Below are 18,463 nucleotides of genomic sequence, written 5' to 3' on the forward strand. Positions count from 1 at the left end.
GGTAACTTTGATTTTTGCCAATATTCAAGAGACAGTTTCGGCAATCGTGGATTCTGGGGCAGCAGGGAATTTTCTTAACATCTCGTTAGCAGCAAAGCTGGGGATTCCTACCATGTTGAAAGAAGTGAACCAGTACAGGCAGTACATTGGACATGTTTGACATCCGTAACCACACAGACCCAAGGGATGACGATGAGGTGTGGGGTGGGACATGAGGAGGCTATTACCTTTGACTTAATTGCAGCTCCACAATTATTTTTTATTTAGTTGTGGTATAACCAAATATGGGTTTTTCACAGAACAAAACAAAAATACAAAACAAATTGTCATACATATTGAATTAAACTATTTTCTCTTAAAAACATCACACAACTCAATTCATACCTCCCAGGTTCCCAGAGCTTTAGTTGGAGCCAAGAGAATAGATTTTAACCATATTTCAGAGGAATAAAGCGTGTCTGTTGCAACACTCTGATAACATTTATCGTTAAGAAAGTTTCATAGCCGGCAATCAATCTTGCCCAAAATATCTCAGATGATAACCAATCAATTGAAACAGTGAAATGCACTAGTTGAATACATGTCTGAAACCCTGGTTAATCTGGTGTTACTGCACATAATATCACAGGCAGTACGAAAAACCATGATGGGTGCAAAGGAAGAACTACTCTTTTTGGGATTTGAGATCACTGAATACGAGTCAACAGGAAGCAAACTCGAATATGGAGGAAAAGAAAAAACACCTTCAAGGATTCTATGGAGCAGCGACGTGACGAGATAAGGAAACATCTGACGGTCAAAGCACCCTTGAATTCACAAATTGGATCTTCAAAACATGCAATGAATAAGCGTTAGCAGTCAAAATCGGATGTGAGGGGATTTCCACATTGATATCCTGGAAAACCCGTGGATTCAGCCACTTGTATAATGACTTTCCAGTAGATTTGACTAATAATTTGCCATCTGCCTACAGGAAACATGGATGAAAACCCCACCTATAAAGGATGGATAACGAACTTTAATAAATCCAGCCGAGAAGAACTCTCAAGGTCGGCCATTTTCCGGCTTATTAACATTAGTGAAGACTGGAACAAACTGGGAAGTCATAGAAGAAAATATCCAAATAGCTATGTACAATTAACCTTACTTCAACATCCTGCTGGTTTCGACCAAAAATTCCAATATTTACTCTTGATCAACGTTTATTGGAATCCTTTGAAGATAGCCTCTGCAAACTTTATTGCTTCAGTAATGGAGATAACTGATAAGAGTCAAAGAAGTCATCAGGAACTATCGATCATTGTGTGTGGTGATATGAACATCACTTGGTTCGACGCAAATAAGGAGACAATTTTGAACCACTCTAAAATCAAACAGCCCCAATGCTCGAGAAGACAAAGATGGGATGCCAAAATGGAAGCACGTGATTGTGCCATGGTTAACGGAAATGTTAATGGTGACATTCCTCCCAACCATACCTGGTACAATATGGGTCTGAAAAAGACCTTGGATTACATTTGGACATCTCAAAACATGTGGGCCGAAATCAAAAATCTGAGGATTGTGCTGACAGACAATAGCGACCATGACGTGCTGATCCTGTCGTGGCCGCTATGTCGCAGATCCGTGATCGCCAATATGAATCAAGCCGTGGAAGTAAATTGCGACGAAACAGGTTTAGGCTAAAAGTGAAGCAAATTACTAAAATGCCAACAGCTCTCCTGAAAGTTAACAAAGATTCTTGTGACCAGACAAACTATTCTGTATTATTACCAGGCAAAGGGCTGGAGCCATACTGAATGAAAAAAAAGTCAAAATCCATTGTTATATTTGGAGTAAGAAAGTAATTAAGGAACAGAAACAACTAAAGAAAGGTATATGTGAAATAAAAGCTTGGTTTGGAGCATCTGACTACGGAAGAATCAAACTGAGAAAACAGAAATATCGAATTGGCTAAAAGCTTTCAATTACCAATGAGATCAAGAACGTGGAGAGGAAATGCTGGCGTTAATTAAGACAAATAATACAAGAGAGATCTGGCAAATTCTGAATAGAGGTCACGAAAATCAAACCAAAATGCTGGAAAATGGAGTAGCAGAGGGAGATTGGCTTAAGTATTTTCAAAAGGTCTTTTCGACGAGACAAATGCAGGAATTGATGAATACAGTGTCCAGTGACATTATCTGGGATGTACGAGAGTCCAAGGAAGATATTGAAAATGCCATTGGGAAGCTAAAAAACGCGAGAGATGCAGGGCCTGACGGCATCACAAATGTGATGCTAAAAGAAAATCAATGCGAGTGGTCTATATTCATGGAGAATGTATTTTCAATAATTGCCGATCAACGGGCTCCGCCTCCTTCATGGTCAGAGGCGATAATTGTGCCGATCTTTAAAAAGGTCAATCGGGCTGATCCAGCCAACTATCGCCTAATTGCCCTTTTGGATACGATTGGCAAAGTGTTTGCCACGTTTCTCCAGAAAAAATGATCAGCATGGGCAATAAAGTCTGAAATGGCTGACGAACGGCATAGGTGTTGGGACCGAGTTAAATCTGGTAATAGTAAACATTTTGAAATTAGAGGCCATAAAGAAAAAGTCAAATTAGTTTTTATCGATATGCAACAAGCATTCAATACCATAAACCATAAAATTATGGATGAAACTAGTAAAACGGAATTGCCCGGAATCACTGCTTCACACAATAAAGGCTTTACATGCAAAAACTTCAATCAGGATTAGGATAAATGAACAAGGTGACCTGTCAGATCCTATTGCAACAAACAAAGGGTTGAAACAGGGTTGCCCTCTGGCAGCAACATTATTTAAATTGTTCATTGCAGATGTGTTGAGTGCCCTAGCAAAAGCAAAATGTTTCTCGCAGAAAGTCAATGGAATTCACCTAAGATGTGTAATCTACGCTGATGACCTGGTCCTGGTCGACCTAACACAGATAGGATTACACCGACTCCTTCATGAATTACAAAGTTACATGGATGAGAATGATCTAAAGATAAACGTGGAAAAAACTAAAATCATGAAGTTTTGCTCTTACATAGGTAACAAAATCAAGAATTTTAAGTGGCAAATATACAAAAAAAGTGATTGAGGAAGTGGCTGAAATACGATATTTGGGGATAAATATCAACACTTCAATACGAGAATGGTGCTGGGTACAGGAGCTATTCCAACGAATGCAGACTTTTGCCTTACAGGGAGCCAGAATTAAGACCCTATTTGGCAAATTCTCCTTGATCCAAATACGCATGTTCTACTTGCAAAAAGTGGTACCTGCAATAACATTCGGAATAGAAGCAGGATGGAACCTTGATAGTAAGATCTGGTCTCAGCTTGAAGGCATCTTTTGGCGACGTGTTCTGACGCTGCCAACCTATATATCCATGACCATAATAAGACATGAGCTGGCATTGGGCGGACTATATGGTGTGGTTTTTTGGAAATCGATGGCGTTGCTGCGGGAGATGAATATGCCAAATCCGGAACCAGCATATAGAATATTCACTCCATTGGACAATCATTTGAACACTGGTTTACTCTTGACATGGTCCCAAAGGGTGTAAGCAATTATGTACGAAGCAAATATCACAATGGACACATTGTTGGCGCTACCACAAATTGCAAAAAGAAAAACTTAAACAATGGTCGTGGATTCATAATGTGTCCAAATACGAAAGTCTACCGACAGCTTTGGATCTTGGAGTCACGATGAATAAATTGGAGAAAATGCCTAATTATTTCAATTTCCTTCATGACATCATCGGGATGGTTTTCTCCACCTCGTTTAAATGCATATAAATCTAAACAAATGCTATTTATGCGACATATGGAGGACACAAAGGACGATGTCTGTAGATATTGTGTAGCAAATAGGGAAACTATAAAACATTTATTAATGGAATGTCCGTCTCTTAGAGATCAGAGATCATTACAGCTGAGCAAATATGCACCTAAAACTTAAAATATGGAGGACTTGTGGATCCGTATCTTGAGTGGGAGTTCAGTACATTTAACTTGCTCAGTAGTACATTTTTTGGACAGTATGATAGCATAAAAACTGGAGCTGAGTAAACAAGTAATTGAAGTTGTTCCATTGATATGTTGTAATTAAAAAGTTTGTAATAAACTATAAAAAAAATTAAAAAATAAATGCCCTAGGTGTTTTTTTCTGGCATCCCAAGTTCCCCGACAGAATCTTACTAAATGCTCAATTGTCTGGTTTGTTGGGTCCTTACATTCTGGGCATAGTATTTTTATTCTATCCTCACATCCCCAGCGGGCAAGAACTGATCCCATGTGAACCAAACCGAATAGGACTCTGAGAAAGTTCTGCCTCACCTTGGCATCCAGGCATCCAGGAATTTTGTCAAATAATTTGGGAGATATCCACGTTTTTAGTCAGTAGAAGAGACCGAAAGCACTACTGAGGAGGACCGCATTTGTTCAATTGTCCTATCCAATCTGTTGTAAATAACGCCTTCTTTGTCTTCATGGGGTTTGTGATTAATGTGTCTTCATCGCTGTCGCAACTAGTGAGGATCTCCTGTGCCAACCTCCTTATGTCTCACAATACCACTGAGAGATCCGATTTCAGATGTGCCCGCAGGCCCTCGTATAATGAATTCTTAAGGGGGTTAATTATTAGACTAAAGAATGAAAGCAGCTTCCAGTCTATCTGAGACTTGATTGATCTTAGACCCAACGCAAATCTCAGACAAGTTGTCGGAAGACTGTCTTGCAGGCACACAGCTTTTTTCCAGATCTTGCCCTCGATTTTCTGCCAATCGAGGGTCCAGGCCTATGGTTTTCGCTTCTAGACCATACAGAAGCACTGGAAAAACCTAATCGCTGGCAGGAGAGAGAATTTACAATACTGCCCGATCATCATTTATAATTGCAACGTCAAATGGGTACTCTTTTCTGTTAGCTCTACCAGTGTTTGGCCCAATCTGGGAGTAGCGTATAAAGTATAACCCAGGTAAATGATCTGCTCCACCACAGGGATATGCTGACCTCCCACCGTCCAGTGAAACCTTCCAGCACCTCTCCCTTTGTCTCCAAAGATTACTACTCTCGACTTCTCTGGATTCACCTGTAGGTCGTTTTTCTTCATATATAAATCCAGAGGGTTGAATAACTTTTGGAGGCTCACTGGTGATTTGTCCAAGAGGACGATATCATCCGCATACATAAGCCACTTTATTGCATTGGAGCCGATCTCGACCTCTTGGCAAAGCCGGCAAGATAGAAATTGAAAAGGAAGGGGGCAACCATGCAGCCCTGTCGTACCCCTCTTCCCACAGGAATGTGTTCAGACAGGAAGCCTTCTGAGTTCAGTTTCACTTACACCGTATTGCCCTCATGAAGAGAGGCTAGACTGTTAATAAGTGGTACCGGGGGTCCCCTGATTACAAGCTTTGACCATAATCTGTCTCTGTTAACCAGGTCAAAAGCGCTTGATAAATCAATCAAAGCACCATATACTCTTGATGTTTTTTTCCCATCTTTGTTGTTACAGATGGTGGCTAACACTATCCCGTTGAGAGATGTGGAATGACCTTTCCGAAACCCAGTCTGCTGTTTGGGTAGGATGTTGTTGGAACTGGCCCAGCTCTCCAGTTCTCTCAACAGCAAGCTGGCAAACAGCTTAATTTCCACGTCCACCATAGTGATGGGCTTGTAACTTGTTCGTTCCTTACGCTCCCCCTTTTTAAAGAGGGGAATAATGATGCCTGATTCCCAAGAGACCGGGATTGCTCTTTTTCTCTATTATTCCCTGAAAAAGTGTATTCAGGATTTGAGCCCACATTTTTACATTCCCCTTTAAGACTTGGTATGTTAGGCCACAAGGGACTGCGGATCTTGAGGATAAGGACTTAATAATCAACTCGAGAATGTTATGTTAGTTTATGTTACATGAATTTCTAAAGCGCACGGCCACCAAGTGTATCTTGGCGCTGGAGGATAAGGCTACAGGTAGAGCAGCGATTAAGCCTAAACACAGCTCCAATTTAAAACAGGAAGGACTTTACGGCTTTCCTAAAGGCCAGATGACTAGATATTTTCTTTGTAGCCAGTGCGAGTTCATTCCATAGCACTGCTGCTGCAATGGAAAAAGCTCGGCCTACCTCCCAAATCGCAGGTGGCGATTTGGAAGGTAGAGATTTAATTTAGATTGAAGAAATTCCACACCCTGAGAATGTAGAGCCGGATGCATGAATAACAACACCAATCAACCCCACCACTAAATGCTCTGCTTCCCACAACACAGGTTGCAGATGGACAACTCCACAATTTGTTACACAAGGCTATTTATACACCATATGTATTAGACAAAAACCAGAAACCATGAAAAATTTTATTTTAATTAATATATAACACTGTACCACACAATGCTTTTTTAACAAAATATAACAAAATAAAAAACATTTTCAGAGTTAATTCTCAATTGTGTTTGACGAAAAAAGAGAGACCCAGTGAATCAACCAATCCCATAAATTTGACTGGAATGCAACTTTTCAATTAAACCAATGTGATGTTAGTAACAAAGGTGACTCATTTAAACCATGTATAGAACGATGGTTTGACATGGGGCATCAACACTAAGATGTGTTTCTAGACTATGCACCTCATGTTTCTTTGACCATGTGCATTCGTCAAATGTATGTTAATGAACTATGCTCCTACGAGGCAACATGGTCTGGGGTTGTTCGACTGCCCATAAGAAATCGTGAAAAGTGTGTGGTTTGTAGTTCTCCTCTAGATCTCTGTCTCATGGATCGTGATCTACCTGTTCCAAGGCTTCATTTAACTGTCTTTTAACAGTCGATTTCTTTGATTATTTACAACTACTGTGTCCTGCCATACATCAAATTTTATATTGAAGTTCCATGCAAATGAAATTTCTAAGCTCTTATGGTCATTCGATCCTCCCTCCCTCACTGAAAAGTCAACACATTTAGCGAACAAACTAGCTGACAAAAAGAAATAATCCAAAGTGGATTCAGTTTGCCCTTGAGATCAATCTACCTACAGGGGGGATGTCTCCTCAAAGGACCCATATGTGATCTTAAAGTACCATTCTGTAAAGAAGGATAACCCCCTTCTCCCGTTTGCTGTAACCCCCTTGGATTTTTGTACCAAACTCCCCGAGCTACTTACAACACATTGAGAGTTCAAATCCCCTGAAACCAAAATATGGGCATCTGGGTGGGATAATTTTATCTGAGTCAGAATACAAGACAGGGAGTCCAAAAAATCAGTGAGCTTAGCACACGCGGGTTTCCAGTACATGTTTAAGGCTACTATGTGCTTCATCCTTTGAATTGTGGCACAGTGAGTTTAACCCCTAAAATCCCTTCTTGCTTTCATGGAATCAAGGACCCTTCTTTGAAGGGCATGGATTTGCATGCGGTCAATAGTCCACCCTTAGGTCTTCCCTTCACTATAGTAGTAGCTGGTTGTGTTATCTTTATGAATCCCTCTATCTCTGGCGAATTAACCAGCCAAGTCTTGAGGAGGAGAATCAGATCATTTTCGCCGAATACCTCTGATCTCATTTTTAGATTTCTAAAGGAACTGGATCCCCGCGTGTTGCAACTCACCGATTTTACACTGTCCCAAATAAAGCTGAATCTGACCGGCACCCAGTTTCTGACAGACCTGTGTTATGATCTCTAGAAATATTGACCACAAAGCTGATTGACCTCCACTGGGGGCTTCCTGCTCATTAAACTTCTTTTCCTTGGATTGGCCCCTTTTCACCCTATCACCTCCATTTTCTGCGCTATCACCTTTACCCCCCCGCCGCATGTGAGGGAAAAGATTCATAGATGGCCAAACCATGTTTTTGTAAAGAGTCGGCCACCCATAGAACTGCATTTGCCCCTATTTTAGAAACCCTACTTCTACTAGATGGACCATCTGGAAATCGTGGAACTGTACATAATCAATGGGCCACATTACGAGTCCGGTTGTAGCCATGACGGAAAAACGGGCGGCTGCTGCCGGACCCGTAGTACCATTCCGCATCCGTGATTGCCGGAATCACCGGGGCACTACAACCCTACTGACCTGGTAATTCTCGAGTCGGAATTCTGTAAATCCCCATTCCCATGGAGTCCCATAGGAGTCCATGGGGATGGGAACCATGGAAACATCGGTTCCGTCCATGACAGAGCTGGCGTTTGCATGTCCGCCTGCAGGCGGGTGGTGTTACTCCCGCCAGGTCAGACCTAGCGGGAGTGACACCTCCCGTCTGCAGGACTCGGAATCAGCCGGTCCGGAAACAATGGCGGCGGCGGATTTACCGCCGCCATTGTTTCCGGACTGGCTGACTTGTAATGAGGCCCAATGTCTTTAGAGGAAAAAAGATGTCAGGTATCTTTTTAAAAAATGACAATAGTTTCCCTCTATTCAGATATCTAGGGTTCAGTTTATCCTTTTGGCCCATGAGCCAGAGTCTTGGGACCGCAAAAGCGGCATCCTCTTCAAAGGGCAAGGCACACTTTTTAGTTTCCTTTTGGGCCACATCTACTTGTTTGCTTTCTTCTTTATCGCATCTTGACCCATCTGATGTCTGACTAACTTGATCTTCATGGTTTGAACTAGTTTTTTGTAACTTCCCTAAATCCGATTGAACTAGATTGGTTCTAATGGGTAGCTCTTCTCCGATCGAGACCCCTTCTGCAGGGGTCATGCTCTTCTTTGACCCTCGGCAGAATATTGTGCAATTCTCAAAGGACCCCCCAACTCGGACAACTTTTCTTTTCCAGATTTGGCCTTTGGTAGAAAAATTGAGGCCCATTTTAACGGCTTCCCAGATGTTGTCTGAGCAGTTACGTTAGGGGAGTACAGAACTGAACCACCCTGGTTGCCCCCTTGGGACAAATCTGTATGCCTATAGTGATTACTGAATTGTTTTTCTTGTTTTCCACTGGTTTTCCACTGGTGGTACTTCCAGGGGGTCCGTCAGATGGCCTCTAGATGATTTATCCCCATTTCCTGCCTCAGCGTTGGTGCTGGATTATTTAGAAGGATTGCTTAAGCCATTAATAAATCTGTTAGTATGACTTTTTCGTCTTCATATTTTTAATTTCTTTTCCCATCTAACAGGTTGCTGGATTGTTTGGGTCTACTTCTTCTGTTTTTTTCTCCTTGTCCTTCTTCTCCTTCGATAAGAACGTTGTGAACCTTCCTTCCATGCCTCCCCCCTTCTCTGTCTCTGTGTTCCTCTTGGGGCGTTTCATCTTCTATGCAGATCACTGTGTCTGAGGAGGAGAGGTCTGCCATATGCGCTAGATGGCAGAATTCATCTAGCACAGATTGGGACACGGGGGCATCATCAAGAATAGAAGGCAGATTCTTGCTCCATCGCCCTGTCCTTTTCTTGGGCTTGGATAAAGTGTGATAGCAAAGATTGTGTTTCCTTTCTATCCACACTTGTGTCTCGAAGTGTGGTCTTGAAGTCAGCTAACTCAGTCTTCTGTAGGGTCATTGCTTCGGACAGCGATAATAGGGAAGGTTTAATCGTGCTGTTGATAACATTACTGAGGACAACTATAGAATACTCAAACTGCTCAATATCCTTAGACATTTCTAGCAGTATTCCTGTGTGTATTTGCACGCCCCCTTTCATAATTTCGAACACCCTGACCAGAGAATTTAACACAAAATTCAGTGATGCCAGAGTAATCTCGCTTGCAATTGGCTTTTCAGCAGGGATCTGGGGCGAGGAGAAAGGTATACCTTCATTCATTTGGTGACCAGGAGCCATTAATACCCATGACTCCTGTCTGATTTTTTCGGTTGTGTTTAGCATGATTGAAGGGTTTGGTACATTGTTTCTGATATTGGACACATGTTGCTGCCCTGGGAAAAGTCTAATCTTGGGGCTAGGGCGCGATCGTTCCAGTGTCGCCCATATATTTGGACCTTGAGTGTATGGGTGCTTGTAGACCAGATCCGAGGTCACACAAGCTCCTGTGCCTCCGCCTGTTAAAGTAATGGTCGAATGTCCCCTTGATATTCGAGGCTGTCAGAGTAAAGTTATTTCCTCCTTTCATTTTTTAAACCAATAGAGATGCTCCATCGCCTACGCCCTCTTTAGGCCTCTGTATTATGCTCACTGTGTTATGTACTTGAGCATAAATTGTCACCTCCTGTCCCGCCGGGACACTTTGTTGCAGCTGTGGGCTCTGCCTGTCTTCTGGTGTTGTTGATTTAAAAACGAACGAGCCCTCCCACTCTGGGGCCCTTCGATCTTCCACGAGTAAGCCACTCCTAAGATTGTATCTAGAGGAAAAGTATGGCAACATCTGAGGCCCCCGTGTGTAGAAATGAATTCACAAGTGTATCTTCTTTTAGATCAAATGTCTGGTTAATTCGACGGAAAGAACTACTCTTCTACAACCAAATAGTTCGGGTGCAGTTAGAGTCGTAGGCTACGCGAGCCTCTACTACAATTTGACCGACCCCTACTGCAGGCAGGGTTGAAAGGGGCCAGCCCACGCTGTCTCCCAAAGCTGATCGTAAGCATCAGTTATGGCGGTGCGATTTGCTGGGCGAGATCAAATGGTAAACCCCCAACAGTCTCCCGTCTGGACTAAAGAACTATGAGTCTGTGTCGCCTTTATGTATTTAAATGAGCAGAAGTCAACGGGGCTGGCGGAAGCGGCAGCGGCCGTGGGTTTGATAAAAATAAAAACAAACAACAAGACCTATACATCCAAATGCCTACACTTGAGTTATGCACCAGACGTGAAAAGTTCAAAGGCTTACTGCCGCCAGTCACTTTTCAGTCAGTGCCTTTGGGATCGATAATTATATTTGGGCGCCTTTCTTTTACGGAGTATCTCTTCAGTGTAAGAGGCCTCATAGGCAAATGACACAGAAGTCAAAAAAAGGAACAAGCCTGAGTGTTATGTAGAGTATCACTGATGTATTTACCTCAGGAGTACTAAAGAAGATAGAACTCCAACCATTCTCACAGGCAAGAGAGTTTCTCACTCACCCACTTCCGCTGCATCATTGCGGTGCGGGAAACACTGGAGGTGCTGCAAGTTTGAAGACAAAAACACAAGTGTGGTAAAAGCCACCCTCCTTCAGGCTCCCGTCCGCAGCTCTTAGCTTTTAGCTCACAACTCGCAACACGCAGCTCTCTGCGTTGCCTGCCGCACCCAGCACCCGACTCCAGCTGGCTTTCCAGCTCCAGGCACAGGGCTTCAGGTTTCAGGTTTTTCAGGCTTCGACCCAGCTCCACTACCATTGCGACAGTAGAATGGGCCGGTTAGTTGAAGGTACCTAGCACTACGTCAAGCCGCACTGCTTACTGCATACAGCACTACACAAACGAACAAGAAAGGAAAGGAGCAGCCGCCCCACAATTTGCGGTCAGTTTGGGGATGGCGTGGTTAGTGACACAGAAGCCAAATATTGACTGGAAAAGAGGGTGTTGACATTGGAGGCGGATGGATGTGGATCCCATTTAACTAATGTAGGGTGTCCCACAAACTTTCTAATGGAAGGGGTATGTTCCTAGACTAAGATTGGGACAGTGGCTACCATTTGCCTGATGAATATGAGAGTTGCAGGGGTGTTTGAGAAGGGAAGGGCAGCAAAGTTACCCCCTCAGAGACCATTTGATTGCGTGATTGACCTGGAAGCTAATGCTAGACTCCCTTGTAGCCGGATTTACGCACTCTCAGAAAAAGAAACTCAACATTTATGAGAGTACATTGATGAAATGTTGGCTTGTGGTTTTATTCATTACTACTGTAGTCCCGTGTTAGGCCTTTCTCACTCTATCCAGGTGCCCCGAGTATAGGCGCTGCTATTATGTCTAGGAATACTATATTTCCTGTTATCCCCTTGTGTTAGGCCCTATGCATTTCTGTTACCACATTTTCTGTAGTCCCGTGTTAGGCCTTTCTCCCTCTATCCAGGTGTCCCGAGCCTAGGCACTGCTATTACATCTAGGATGACTGTATTTACTGTTGTCCCCCGCGTTAGGCCCTTTGCATTTCTGTTACCACATTTACTGTTGTGCCTTGTTAGGTCTTTCTCCCTCTATCTTTCTCCCTCTATCCAGGTGTACTATATACTAAAGGTGATTCAGCTATAGTTACTATATTTACTGTTGTAACCCTGTGTTAGGCCCTTTTCATTTCTGTTACCACATTTACTGTTGTCCCTTGTGAGGCATTTCTCCCTCTACCATCTCTCTATACTTTCAAAATCTTCACTAAGCAAGCTCAGAAAAGATTGGGAACATGTGGGAGGAGCTACTTAATGGTTTGGTGCTATTCAAGGGAAAAAAAGGCAAGCACTTCTTCCTTAGTTCTCATACCAGGAACAGCCTCAGCGGAGAACAGTGATGCAGACCCATTGGCTGACCATTGCAGTTTTGAAGTTCAAATGTATTGAAACAACATACATCCCTCTTGCACACAGGTGTTGCCTGTTTTGCTTGATTCTTCTACCCTGCCCCCTTCCCCCTCCAGCTTACTTCTGCAGGAGTCTGTCTTGATACATTTTGGTTTCACCATCACCGTCTAGTGGCCAATGGTGGATTTGACTTTTATGGGCTTCATTGATTCACGGTGCGTCACCCTTTCTCAACTCTCATGCTGGACTTCCTTTGCATCTTGTGCTCATGGTGGCTCTGAATCATGCTGTTCCCATCTTCATCTTGTATCCTGGCTTGCAACAATATGTGTTACTACTGACTACTGCAATTGTATCCGCACTTCCCTCTTGCTTCTCCACTCTTTTTGACTGCTCACTCTCTGTTCTCTCCTCCTCTCCCTTTTCCTATCTCCTCCCCTCCTCCCCTTACTTCCTTCTATGCACTAACTGTATCAGAATTGTACCTGGACCTAGTATTATAGCAACCTCGTCGGTCTCCTCCCTCCTTCCCTTACTTGTTTTTTTACTCCACCCCCTCCAGCACTATGTGAAATGGTGTCAGGCCTAGTACGATAGTCGCTTGTTTTGTTCCTCCCCTCCCTTTCTGCACCCCTCTCCCTCACCTTTTGTTTTTCTCTGGCTCTACCAGAAATGTTGCTAGGTCTAGAACGGTAGTCGCCTGTCTGTTTCCATTTCCTTCCCACTCTCCCCCTCCCTTCCTTATCTATGTCTTAGCTCTTGCACTATTTGAAATGTTGTCAGGCCGAGTAAGATAGTTAATTATACATCCTTACTGTTCATGGCCTGTAAGAATGTAATTGTATTTTCCCTTGTTCCCTCCCTTGCCTTTTCTTTGAAACACATTGTTTATAGGTGCTATATAAATAAACTATCATAAACTATCATATCTATCCAGGTATCCTGAGTCTAGGCGCTGCTATTACATCTAGGATGACTGTATTTACTACTGTCCCCCGTGTTAGGCCCTTTGCATTTCTGTTACAACATTTACTGTTGTGCCATGTTAGGACTTTCTCCCTCTATCCAGATGTCCCGATTCTAAGCACTGCTATTGCATCTAGGGTTACTGTAGTTACTGTTGTCCCCTTGTTGGCCCTTCCACCCTCCATCCAGGTGTCCATATCTAGGCACTAGTATGTCATCTAGGGTCACTGCATTTACTGTTGCCATCCATTACATCTAGGGCTTCTCCTCTATCTATGTGTGTCAGACTCAAGGTTTGGCCCCTGACCTCCCCTCCGGGGTGGAGATACCACATCAAAATAGGTCACCTCTCTGACACCTCTGCCTTTCAGCTTCATGCCCACCCCCCATAACTCACCCTGCACAGTGCATAACCTCTGGTCTAGCACCTAACTTCATGAACCCCCCAGATCAGGTCACCACCCACAAATCTTGCCCCCAAACAATGATACACTCTGACCCCCCTGCCGACCCCCATCCATCATTCCACCTCTAACTCTAAGATCAGAGGAGCACTGTGGCGTGCCAAATACACCCACCTCAAATGATCATCCCCCACACCTTAACCAACCCAAACACATCTACATCCAAACCAAGCCATACCATGCAAGGCTGCTTACTATTCATGATGTTCCCCTTCTGTGCCATCCCGTTTGATACACGTTGCACAGGTGCCCACTTCCTTTTCCACGATAATGGCCTATCCAGAGCAGCCTGCCCCCGTCATCATCCCATCCCATGCCCCACTCCCTTCCTGCCCCGCACCAACCCATTCCACAACCTGCACCCTCCGTTCAACAGTTTAACAGATCACAAATGTATCCAAACGCTACGAAGCAACAACACACCTCACTTTTCACCTATAACAACTACCCCAGTCCTCAGTGCACTTAGACGCACCAGACTCAGATCACGGACTTCCACATCTTCCTATCTCACAACGAGAGGACTACCCAAAGTTAATCAACCCAATCATATCCCAATTCTAGGCACATCAAGAACCCTAAGACTCAGATCTAGAACCTTTAACCCTCCTCGTAATATCACTCTTACCAATCATGCTAACACAGAAGGCATACCTCTATCAAGAACTCAAGATAAACACCCCAAAAGTCCCATCATAAGCAAACAACAATCTAACGCTACTGAAACTACCAACACTCACCCACCCACCCCAATCCAAGAGCCACCCCCGGCCTCACACCTCAAAGCAGCCCTCATTAACGCGCGCTCCATACATGCTCATGCCACTGAAATTCACGACCTCATTACTGAGCAAGAACTTGACCTACTCATAGTGACAGAAACCTGGCTCCACCAAGCATCCGGCCCCTCGCTCTCCATTGCCATTCCCCCAGACTATACCATTCTCAGAACTGACAGAACAAAATCAGTAGGTGGAGGAGTAGCCATCATCTCTAAAGACCACCTCAAACTAAGGACCAGCCCTATCGAGAGCCCAGACGGTTATGAAGTCCTGCTAGCTAAACTAGCTACGGACCACAAAACCACTATTAATTTAATAACCATCTATAGAGCACCTAACACCTTATCCCAACCAGATCTAGACATACCATTACTGCTAACGCCACTCATAAAACCAAACACAAAATGCTTAGTACTAGGGGACCTGAATCTAGGATTCAACGACCCCCAAGACCACAAAGCAGATGCACTACATAGTGCACTTAAAGACATGGCTTTCACGCAACTCGTGAACACCCCTACCCACATAAAAGGGAGGACTCTAGACTGGATACTATATCTTAACAGTACAGTATCCATAGATTCCATCTCCCCGGTACCATGGTCAGACCATCACTGCATAAACTTCACTATCCTGAGCAAAAAGCCAGATGCACCCAAAACGGCCATGAAAGAATCATATGTAACAAGAAACACACGTAAACTCACAGCAGAAAATATCAACCCACTATTAGCCAAAGCCCTCAATACCAAAATCATTAACGCCAAAGAACCGTGTGCCCTGGCAGACTTTTACCACAACTCTCTTACTAGTACAATAGACGCCCTAGCACCCTGCGTTAATAAAACTAAACGTAAAGACAAAAAATCCTCCTTCTGGTTCAATGAGGAATTAGTCGCCCTTAGACGAATTAAAAGATCGCTTGAACACCGCCTAAAGAAAAACCAGACCCCAGAAGCTTTGGAAGAATTCAACTCGGCAAACAAAACCTATAAATCAGCCATCATCGCCCATAAAGCAGATGCCTTCAACACAAGAATCAGTAATGCGTCCTCCGATAGCAAAGAGTTATTCACCATACTCAAGGAGCTGGAGAACCCGATCCCTATAATTAACCCAGTCAAACCTAGCAAAGAATGGTGCACCACCATCCAAGATGCCCTAGACACTAAGATTAAATTACTACAAAACAAAATTATCTCTAAAAGAAACCTCCTATCCGACAAACACTCCACGGCCAACCAGATCTCCACTACCGGAGTAAACACTGCCCCTTCCTTCAACTTCACACCAGTCTCTCACGATACAGTACTTAAGACTATAGCCAAACTCAAAGCGTCCAATTGCAAAGGAGACAACTTCCCAGCACACCTAATTAAACTCTGCGCCCCCATCCTCACGCCCATAATCACCAACTTTGTAAATGCCTCCTTCTCCACCAACCAGGTCCCAATCAGCATTAAAGCAGCCTGGGTCACCCCCCTTCTAAAAAAGCCCACGCTAGACCCACTAGTGCCTACTAACTACCGGCCCATAACAACTGTCCCATTTCTACTTAAAATCATTGATAAAATAGCGTATAACCAACTACAAACTCACCTAGAACAAAATAATTTGCTAGGAGCCAGACAATCAGGCTTTAGGCCTAACCACAGTACTGAGACAGCACTCTTGGATCTAAAAATCCAATTAGACGCTATCAGAGACTCAGGCAAACTAGCTACACTACTGCTACTGGACCTATCAGCAGCATTTGACCTAGTAGATCATGACAAACTATGCAACACTCTAAAAAAAGATTTTAATCTTTCCAACAACGCCACTTACTGGATCAAATCCTTTCTTACGGACCGTACATCCAGAGTTGCCATTGGGAACTTTGCAGCAGACCCCATATTAGTGCCCTTAGGGGTCCCCCAGGGATCCTGCCTATCCCCCACACTCTATAATGCATACACCAAACTCTTATTCTCAGCCCTAGACGATATGGGTGTCATCTACACCAATTTCGCAGATGACACACAGATCCTCATCCCTATCTCAGGCGACTACACCCAAGACACCCTCACCATCAATAAAGTTTATTCCATAATCCAAAACTGGATGGCCCTGAACAGTCTTTGTTTAAATGATGAGAAAACGGAGATCCTCATTGTGGGCTCCCAAAAAAGATTAAGCACCCTCCAGCCGGACTACTCCCACATTAACATCGACGGTACCCGGATCCCAGTACTTAAACAAGTCAAAACGTTAGGTGTCTACATCGATGCCAACCTCTCCATGCACAAACAAATAGCAGCCCTCTCCTCATCCACAGCTTACACAGCAAAACTTATTGCTCTCAGTCGCCAATTTCTCACCCCTGCTAATTGTATCACTCTGGCTAGAGCCCTAATCCTAACAAAACTAGATTACTGTAACATCCTCTTCCTGGGAACATCCAAAACCAATATAAACAAAATCCAATTACTGCAGAATAAAGCCCTTAGAGCGGCTCTAGGGATAAAGAAATCAGAACATATCTCTAACATTAGAAGAGAAAATCACTGGCTGCCTATTGAAGCAAGGATCATATTCAAAACCCTTAGCATTGTCTACAAATGCACCACTAACAAAGCGCCCAGCTACCTCAACAACTCTATCAAAAACAAAATGGCTTGCAGATCACTGAGATCCAACAATCTGGCCCTCTTAGAAGTTCCCACATTCAAATATAGCAGAGCAGGAGGAAGTAGTTTCAAAGTTCTAGCCCCTTCGCATTGGAACGCCCTTCCTCTAAGCATCAAAAAGGAGGAATCCTTACAAAACTTTAAAAAAGCTCTGAAAACCTGGTTATTCAATAAATATTGAACTATCTCACCAATTGTAATCTGATTTAGGACCATATTTTCCATTGTAACGTCTGTAAAAATATTACTGTCTTGAAACTGTAACATTGTGTATTAATTGACTACCTTCTGTATCCATTCGCCGTGATACCCCAGGGTCTGGGCGAGTAACAAATGTATTAAATAAATAAAAATAAATAAAAAATCCTCCCCCTAACCTCTATTGAGAACAACCCCACACTCTGCATCCACACACCCCACGCAATATCAAACTCACAAGCCAGAGGAGCTCTCTGGTGCTCCAAACATCATGAGTCCCCGGCCACTACCATGCCATCCTTCCGCCCACTGAGGAATTCATCACCCTCTCGCCCTACCTCCCATGCTGCCCTCTCCCCCCTCAGCCCCTTCTCAACCCCCACCACCAGACCCCTGCTTCATACCGTTTCCCTTCTCTGAAAGTAGCACTTCTCGCCCTTTCTAGACCAGTCACTTCATCCTCTTCTCCCTCTGATGCTCCTACTTCTCTCACACTCCTCTGGCATCAAAAGCCACAAAACGCAGAAAGCTCTTCTCCCTCGAAGCTCCATACCTCACCACTTCTCCATCGGTCCGACCTCCCTTGACTCCCCGCCCCTACCTTCAGACGTCCCTCCCCACCTCTACCCCTTTGCTCTCAACTTCTCACCCACCATGCCTAAACCCTCAGCGCCCCCCAGACTTGAACCACAAACAACTCGCCGAAAACCCCCACACCTCAAGTGCTCCACTCACCACCATCCCTCCACCCCTATCCTCCCTACCACCGCCCGCCTACTCTTCCTGCTCCCCATCGACATAACCCTCTCACCCGACCCTGAAAGAACACATTCATCCAGACACCCCACTACCCCCACTCAGTCAACCTCTACCACGCAGACTGATCCTGCCATACCTCCCATCTCATTGGGGACCCATATCCTTTGAGCACTCCAAGCAATGATTGTCATGAAAACCTCCTACCCTCATGAGGTCACATGCA

Source organism: Ambystoma mexicanum, chromosome 2q (assembly GCF_040938575.1).
Source record: "Ambystoma mexicanum isolate Mex_15411 chromosome 2q, UKY_AmexF1_1, whole genome shotgun sequence".
Lineage (NCBI taxonomy): Eukaryota > Metazoa > Chordata > Amphibia > Caudata > Ambystomatidae > Ambystoma > Ambystoma mexicanum.